This window comes from Neolamprologus brichardi, chromosome 17, assembly GCF_056152115.1.
Source record: "Neolamprologus brichardi isolate AB-2024 chromosome 17, ASM5615211v1, whole genome shotgun sequence".
Lineage (NCBI taxonomy): Eukaryota > Metazoa > Chordata > Actinopteri > Cichliformes > Cichlidae > Neolamprologus > Neolamprologus brichardi.
Genome location: NC_142120.1, coordinates 38,030,315 through 38,039,596, shown reverse-complemented (window position 1 = coordinate 38,039,596; position 9,282 = coordinate 38,030,315).

Sequence of the window (9,282 nt, the reverse complement as noted above, 5' to 3'; positions counted from 1 at the left end):
AGTTTAGTTTTAAAATATTGTTACTGGACAAATGGGGAATGAGAATCATTTACTCAGTTGTTTGCTCTGAAAAAAGAGGCTGACCACAGACATCTGGACTGGGCTTCAGCACGTGAGACACATTATTCCCAATGACTGCATTGAGCTTTTTAGGTTCTAAACGGACATTTTTGTATATTTTAAGGTCGGCTGGTAAAAAGTTTAAAAATGCTTGTTAGATTAAATGGTGATTGGAAATTGGCAAAAGGTAAAAGTGATAAATTCCGGTACATTGTTACAAGTAACTGTCAAGTAAATATCACATATATGGAGGTTACATCAGCCCTCATGATACTGCTTCATTGGCTCCCGGTCAAATATCGCATCAATTTCAAAATACTCTTGTTCACATTTAAGACTATTCATCATCTCTCTCCTCCATATCTCTCTGACCTGGTTAAGATCACTGCCCCATCTCGTTGTCTCAGATCGTCTTCTTCCCTTTCTCTCTCCGTCCCTTCCCCCCGTCCTGCCACCATGGGGAGCCGGGCTTTCAGCTGCTCCACGACTCTGGAATTCCCGACCTCCTGATTTAAGGAACATCTCTTCCTTCTCACTCTTTAAGTCCAAACTCAAAACCCACTCGTTCAAAATAGCTTATCCCACATAACCTCTCCACTCTGTTATTTTATATGTTTATGTCTTATGCTTTTATGATTCTGTAAACTTCTTGCTTTTATGTTGCTTTTAAGTGTACAGCGACCTTGAGTGTTTTGAAAGGCGCTTTCAAATAAAATGTATTATTATTATTATTACTGCTGTTCACCTCTTAGCCAGTGTAAAGCTGGTATAAAGGTGAAAGACCATCAGCAGGTTAATAAAGACCTGCCTTTGAGTTCATCCCCGTGTGTCTAGAGCCGTGCATTTGGGTCCTCTCTTGCCTTCACACAGCCGCCGCATGACAGCTTAACAGGAAGATAAGTAGTCATACAAAACTATACTGGGAGAAACTAAAGCTGAGGCTCTGGGAAGACACGGGAAATGCACACAACCTAGAGGGACGACGCAACACGGAACAAAGGGATACTTAGACATAAATACACAGAAGGTAATGAGGGAAGTGGGAACACACGGGGAACGCAGCTGAGGACAATTACTCGTGACAATACTGACACCAAGATGTGGACCTTGAACACAACACAGTACACAGAGACGAGCACAGAGAGAGAGGCAGAGAACTAGGATGAATACACGAGGGGATGAGGAGAACACAGAACACAAAGGACGGGAACACGGTACCAGAACAAACACCACAATAACAGCATGGACACAGGGGGAATCCAAATACCAAACCAAACAATCCAATGGACATAAGGAACAAAATACAAAACCACAGGAAAACTAAGAACACTGGGTCAAAATGACCCAGGACCTTGACATAAGCTGACTCTTTCCAAAAGCAAGTCCCACAACTCAGCAACACATTATCTAAATTTTCATTTCTGTGGTGAACAGGACATAAAAACAGCATGTTATGCTTCTACCACCATTTTTGATGTTGCAGATCTCACTGCTGGATGCCACGTGGCTTACATGAAACCCATGAACTCATAAAACAAAACAATTAAAATTGTATTTATACAGCAGCAAATAACAACAACAACCGCCTGATGGCACTTTATATGGTAAGTTAAAGATACTACAATATTACAGAAAACCTCCAAACCAGATGATCCCCTCTGAGCAAGCACTTGGTGACAGTGGGAAAGAAAAACTCCTTTTTAACAGGAAGAAACCTCCAGCAGAGCAAGGTTTGGAGACATCTGCTGCAACCAGCTGAGTGTGTGGCAAGCAATACAGGACAAAAGACACTGGCTGTGGAGGAGAGCAAGACATTAATAACAACCAACGATTATTAGTGAAAAAAGGTCAGTGACGAAGAAACACACAGTGCATCGTGGGAAGCCTCCAGAGTCACAGGGTCACCAAAATCCAGCCTTAAAATAATCAAAATTGCAAATCAGAAAGTTAAAATCAGCCTTACAAGAATATTTTGACCTCTTTAAAACAATATCAGCTGGCTCTGAAGATTGTGACTTTTTGTGGATTATTAGAGTTTCTTGAAATGTGAAATATACACTTCACACACGTGCACACACGCACAGTTGTTGCCACGTTTATTTCTAGTTTTCATTTGTTATGACCGTCCACAGTCTGACAGCTCCTGTCTCAGCTGATTTCAAGCCTCCCCTCCGCTCTGCTCCCGTCTCACTATAAAAGGGGAAGGAAACCATCATCAGTCCAAACGCCATCAGCTGTTCTCACCTGCGTCTCCAGCACCGCCCCGTTGAGCTCACTGCACCACTCCTCCCCTGCAGCCGCGCCCGGGACCACACCTCCGCCACAATTATTATTTAGTTAAATTAAATAATATCATTAATATAAGATCAAGATATGGCTCACAAAGATGGGTCTTTAAAGTTGGACTGTCTTGTGCGACATCCTCCAGAAGATGGCAGTAGAAGCTTTTTAAAGCATCTGAAAGGGAGCTGACATTGATAAATGAGGCTGAGTGTCTGTGTGGCCGGTCAGACAACAAGTCAGTCTAACAGACGGTATTTGTTTCACCTCTGTTGCATTAGCTGGCACTAGTTCTTCCTCTGCTACAGCCCACTGGCTTACTTTGTGCTATGTTTTATTTCCTGTTTTCCTCAGCAGCCTGAAATGTTTACCAAAAATAAAGGTATAAAAAAACCTTTGGACTATAAAAGAGGTTGCTAATATTTTGGGTGGTGTGTGTGTGGTTTTAAGTCATTACTCTGCATCCACAAGGCCTAATGAGAATACGAGGCCTTGTATCAGGATGTTTCTCCTCTCTGGCATTGATCAATCGAGCGTGTGCGTCTCTGTTGGTGTATTTGGCATCTGTGCGTGGTGGAGTAATTCCCGTTCTCCCTTCATCTTCATCAGTGTGCGCCATGCCTCTGTCACTCTGCTTCGCCACTGTAATCGTCTCCACTGTTCTTCTTTGTTCCGTCTCAGCGCTCACGCCTGACAGTTTGACTGCCTGTCTTTCCCACACAGATTTCTTCCTATAATATCAGCTCTTTGTGTCCCCCCGCCACCTCCCTAACACATACACAATCACACACACTAGCACAAACCCAACCTCACATTCCTCCATCTCCTACCCATCTCCCAACTCACTGTCTTATTCATTAAAAACACTTTGTGGGTGAATGCATGTGTGTGCTTTCAGGAGAGTTGGGGAAAGTTTACTTTAAAGGACTATCACCGGAGCAGCAGCTGTTGTTGCTGCTGACATTTTGATGTGGAAGTCGCTTTGTGCTTGAGGGAGCGACATACCACAGGCAGCTCCACAACCCAGTCGAACGGCTGCTTCTTTTAAAATCAACATTGAGAACTAGGGTGAGAGCTTTGCTGTTAAATATCGATCAATTTTTAAACGTGTCCTGGTGTTTGTGCCTGTGGAAGAGATGCTTTTGGGATAATTAGAGCTCGTATAGAATGAGGAAGGGTTAGTGAAGAAAAGAACGAAAAAAGCCCTCATTTTTTAAATTTTTGTTTCCAAGGAGACAGACTTCATTCAAATTAAAGTGGTCTTGGACAACTGGCCTTCCTTAGACCATTTAAAGGTTTTATTTGGACATTGGTTGTGTTTTCATTCATTTTCAGTCCAGTCCTTGTATCTGACCCATTTATTTTCTCTTCCAAAAACGACTCTCTATAATAAATAAATAAATAAATAGCAGGACCCAATAGATGCGTCCGTTCAAAAGCATGATGCATCTACTATTTTCCGTCGCCTCTTCAGAAATGGTGTCATTGGGTGACTGACAAGAAGCAATTCTTAGGGAAGGGAAACTGAAAAGAGAGGAAGAAGAAAAGGTAAATGACAGCGGGATGCCAACATTCACACGACTAACACTGAAAATACATAGTAGTGGGTCTGATGGAGCGATGAATGCAAATTTTACATTTTTGGTTCAAATCATCATCAATGCCTGTGGAGGAGGTGAGAGGAGGGGGGTACAAAGTGAGTGTCTACAGTCATCTGTAAACCCTGGTTTGAGGCTGCAGTTCAGCCAGCGGTCTTCGGGATTTTCCCAAAATGGATGGAAGTATGAACATACGGCACTGCATGGTGAATCCACTGCAACTATGTTTGCATGTGTCAGGAAATTATTACACCTATTTCCTATTTTCCTGTCATAATATAAAGAAATAAGGAGTGGCTCAAGACTTTTGTACAGGACTAGGATGTTAGGATGCTACAGTTTAAAAACAATTGTAATCCCACATTTTCAGCCATGATTTTCAAGACACTGGAGAATCGGTTCCAGAATTATACTGTAAATCTAGATTTGTAAGGATTATTTGTGTTTGTGAGGAGTTTTTTTCTTTTTTGTTGCTTTACTTTAAATGAATAATGGTTGAGATCTCTTTCCATGCTAATTAGTTTCAATAACGATTCTATATCCGGTCTTTAAGTCTGACGTCATTATCCGTGTCTGGGCCCAAACTCTGCTGCAGGTCCATAAGTCAAACGAACACTGCAGCATCACTAAGAGTTAAAAACTGTCTAAATTCTTTCATCTGTAATAAAATGATCAGCGTTGCTGCTTTACCAGGTGTAACAATTAAGTTTAACATCCATGAAAACGGAATTTATGACATTTAACGGAGTTAGAAGTTAGCAGGAAGTTAGCTCGCTAGTTTCCATCTAAATATAATCTAGCATGTCCTGACTGAGAGATTTCTGAAACAAATTAAGACGTACAGCTCTGCTATCACTTCCGACATAAATGAAGACCGAAAACTAAACAGCAGTGACGTTTTCAGGGTTACTGAGGTTTGGCTAGCTGATATATGATCGCTAGCGACACAGCTATGTTAGCATAATATAAACAGTGAAGCTGGAGGATGAACGCTAACTTTTTTCACCTCGATAATAGTTAACGTGAGGGTTCCCGATGGTTAGGGACAAATGCAATCGCATGGCAGGATGCTGTAAACGGACCAAACGTCAGCCAGGAGAACAACTGAGATAATCCATCCACAATACGAGGTTAGTCATTAATATACTGCTGCATGGGCTGGAGTTACATCGTAAGGGTTTAAAAACTGAGCTTTAAAATGAACAGTGGTGATAAAAATTGAGAGAGGCTGACAGTGATCACTGACTGTTTTTAGGGGCTTTTTGAGAATAAATAAAACAACATACAAAGCATTAAAACATGTTAAAAACAAAAAAGCCTTATTAAACACAGGGTAGTTTGGGCCCGGAAGCAGGATTCATCACGCCATGACTTAAAGACCAGATTTTATGTGCATGATCAGCAATGCACAAAACCAAGAATAATTTGCTGGTTTTATTTAAGAATAATTGTTTTTAAACAGCTAGGGCAACATGGACCTTTAATAAAGAGAGACAAAATCCATCCATTTTCTGCTGCCTATCCAGGACCAGGTGTGTGCAGCAGTTTGAGCAGAGATGCAGAAACCTTCTTCTCCCCAGTTACCTCCTCCAGTTCTCTTTCCTGCCACTTCACAGACAGCAGTGAACTCCTCCAGTATGAACTGAGAACTGTTCAGGGACCAAATGGGCCAGTCACCTCATACTGCTGGAGCATTTCTCACAGGGTCCCCTGAGGGATGTGGTTGAATGCTTCTACACGTCTACAAAACATATGTGGGCAAACTCCCATGCACCTCGAGAGGATAAAGAGGGGCCATGGGCTTAGACCATGGGCTTAGGCCTGGCTCCAAGGTGGCCCTAATTTTGTTTTACTTTTAACTGGGGTCACCTGAATTGCTCTTCATCTGGTCCCTCACCCAGGAACAATTTTCCTTGGGAGATCCTACCCAACGACAGGGCCCATGGGATTTCTGAGACACACTAACGCCACCACTCCTCCACAATGGTAAGGTGGTGATTCAAGAAGGAGTAGAAAGAAATATTTTCAGAGGGATAATAGATGACCAGATGTTTTCCCTCCATAGTTAGGCAAGGCTGTCCATATTTTTCAGTCATGTGACGGTTTTTGTTTTTTCATCTATCTTGAGCCTAAGATTACTTGGATCGACTATCCTCAGAGGAAAAACGAAGATATGAATTTTAGGGACTTGTGATCCATCCCCAGCAGCTTCATCCCTGAAAGTGACGATGTTTCTCCTGGAGCTCCACTTTGGTGACTTCTAGGTGTTGTAGAGAATCACTAACCTTATACTGCTGCCAGGATAGAAGCTTTCAAAGCAGAGACAGCTACATGTATTTTTGATCTGGATGGGTAAATAACCCTGCCGTGTGAGAGGTGAAGAGCAAGATGTTTTTTATCGTTAAAGCAAAGGTAAACAGTAGATAGCTATCTTATCTATGTTTTTTAATACTTGGGCGGTGTAGGGCCAGAAAAGTTCCTGTAGTATTAATGATCATAACAATGTTGTGTCATGAGAGTAAAGTTGACTTTCCCAGTTTCAGGGAAATCATTCCTACAATTTAAATGAGACACCCCTGAAAGCTGGGGTTGCAATCGGTGCAATTTAGCCTGCAAGGCAGCTTTAGGAGAGGTATGTTCACATGTTGGTGCCATACTCTACGCCCATCTGACAGCTGCCAAAAAAACTTTAATTTGTGCATCCTATAGCACAGAGAAACGAAGATGTTGAAGGGATGGCTGGAGGACAAAGGACTACAGTGCTGTTTTGGCCTGCCCGATGCCTGTGGCTCTGATATCACATGAAAACTGTGGTAGGTGACAGTCTCTTCAAACTCCAGTACACATGGTGTGTGTGTGTCTATGTGTTACATGGCTCCTGATAGCAGTGATAATTGGACAGTGTGGTACTTATAATAAGATTCAATGCCAGGAACACCACTGGGGACCGCTGTACTGGATTACACCACGGAAGGATGTAGGGCAGGACAGTAGGGACTGTACTTTGATTATGAGCCACCAGAATAGGTATATATATATGTGTGTGTGTGTGTGTGTGTGCTTTTGTGTGTAGAGCATGTGTGTTTTCCTTGTTCTCTTTTTTGTCTGTCTGTGACACCTCTGTGAGTGTGTGTGAGAGCAAAATAAAGCACAAGGTCAGAACAGAAGTAGCAGTACTGCATTCCTCAGGTGTGTGCTGCTGGAGAGGACAACACCCAGTCAAATCCCAGAACAGCTTGTCCTGAAAAGTATGGCTCCCCCTGCCTAATGCACATCTCCACATCATCATGCATGTCTTCCAGTCTCCAGGGAGATGCCATTAACACGTGCTATTATCACAGGCCACTGTTGGAATGTTTGAAAAGTGTGGAGTGGGTTTGAGTGTGGGATGATTTTCGATGCTTTGCCTTTATCCTCTTTTGGTTTTTAATCATCATCAGTCACTCAGTTGTGTTGTTGTCTGTATATGGCTTGGATTGTTTACACGTCTTTGTGGTTGCTGTTGTTGGTGTGTGTGAAGAATGGTGTGAGGATGAACTTGATTCAGTTTCTGAAGAGTTTCGGGCACGCTCCTGCTGTCCGGTATCAGCAGCAGCAGAGTGAGTTTTGCAGAGCATGTCTGTAAAGCGTACTTGTTAAACAAAGAAATGTCGTGCTGCGCTAGAGCTTTGAGGTGCTTGAAGGTGTTTCCACTGAGTTCCATGTTCTCTGGTGTCCGCACCTGAGACTCTTATCACCTCACCTATCCAGCTCACCTGGAGCTAATCTGGGGCTAATCTACAATAGTGATGTGTTGGTCGTGAACGAAATGGCTTTTAGAGCTGGATCTTTGACGTGAACGACGCGAGCCGGCTCTTTATCGCGAGCCGTGGTGGGTTTTTTTTTTTTCTTTCTCTCACCCTCTCTTTCGCACTTTTTTCCCGCTTCACTCAGCACGCGAGCCTTGTGCTTTATGCTGGGCAGAGGGGGGAGGGGCGGTAGTTACACACAGGAGCACAGGAACAGAGCGGGAGAGAGAGAGAGAGAGAGAGAGAGAGAGAGAGCCAGGGACAACAACGTCACATTAGAAAGGTATAGTAATCATCCACAACTATTTTCAGTTGCAGATGATAAAGGATTCAGAAAGTTTATTCATGCAGGCCCATATGACAGAGAATATGCATCTTCTTTTTGTTTTCATATTTTAATTTGTATTTAATTGTGTTGTGGTTTGCAGTGTTTTGTGTTGTTTCACTTTAAATTTGTTTAAAAGGAAAAAGCTAAAAATTTAAATAGTTAAAAGTTGAAATGTGAACAGTTGGTTTTTGTATTATATGATTTATTTAATACATTTTATGTGGAGTGAATAAATAAAAGTATATTTATGGTGGCCGCTACAGACAAAGAACATACAAATTTCAAATCACGTAAAAACACAACAGAAGTGCTCCAGGATGCTAGGGCGCAGTGTTGAGCTTTTGTTACCTCGTGGCTACACAAGCCAGGACGTACCAACGACCGGATTTGGTGTGTGGTAGTAACAGGTAAATGAACATTTTTTTTAAAATAATTTGAATATATATGAGTGCTTATGTATAAATACACAAACACATATGCTTTCAGTTGTGTAATTTAAGTGATCTAGGTAGCTCTGTTTTGAAGTTCAGTTAATGCTACAAATGTGCTTTGGAGTTTGTACGTGTTTTGTCTCTAGGGACCACTGTATATATTTATATATAAACATATATAAATAAAAACACTTTTTTTACATTAGTAATTCCTTTTGTGCATAATTTTATATTATTGTTAATAATAAATTAATTAAAGCAACAAAACAACCTGAAGAGCCGGTTCGGAGCCGAAAGAGCCGGTTCTCTAAAAAGAGCTGGAAATCCCATCACTAGAACTCAGGTCAGCCCTTGTCGCTAAACTTAGCTCACCGTCCAGACCTTCATCGACCCTCTCCTCAAAGCGTCACAGACTCCTCCTGCCATTCACACCTCTAAAAGTTCATTCACATCTGGATCAACTCTCCTCTGTTCACAGTTCACTGCCACGAGTCACGCTGTTAATCCTCGCCATGTTTAGTCACCAAGCCACGAGTCCTTTGTTGAAATCACCCTTGCATTCATGTTCTTAAATAAGGTGTGTGTGAAAACTTCTCTGCCGTCTCTGCATCTGGCTCTGCATTTGAGTCCTCCATCACGTACAGGCCCCTGGGCTACCTTTGACTAACCCTGTCCATGCTTGACTTTAAGAAAAAAAGAAAGTGTGCATCCTCTTCCTCTTAAACGTCTAACTGGATCCTGGTTCAAATCTGCTCTGGTAACTATTCTTCACCCTCACCCTCTAAACTCCGTTAAAC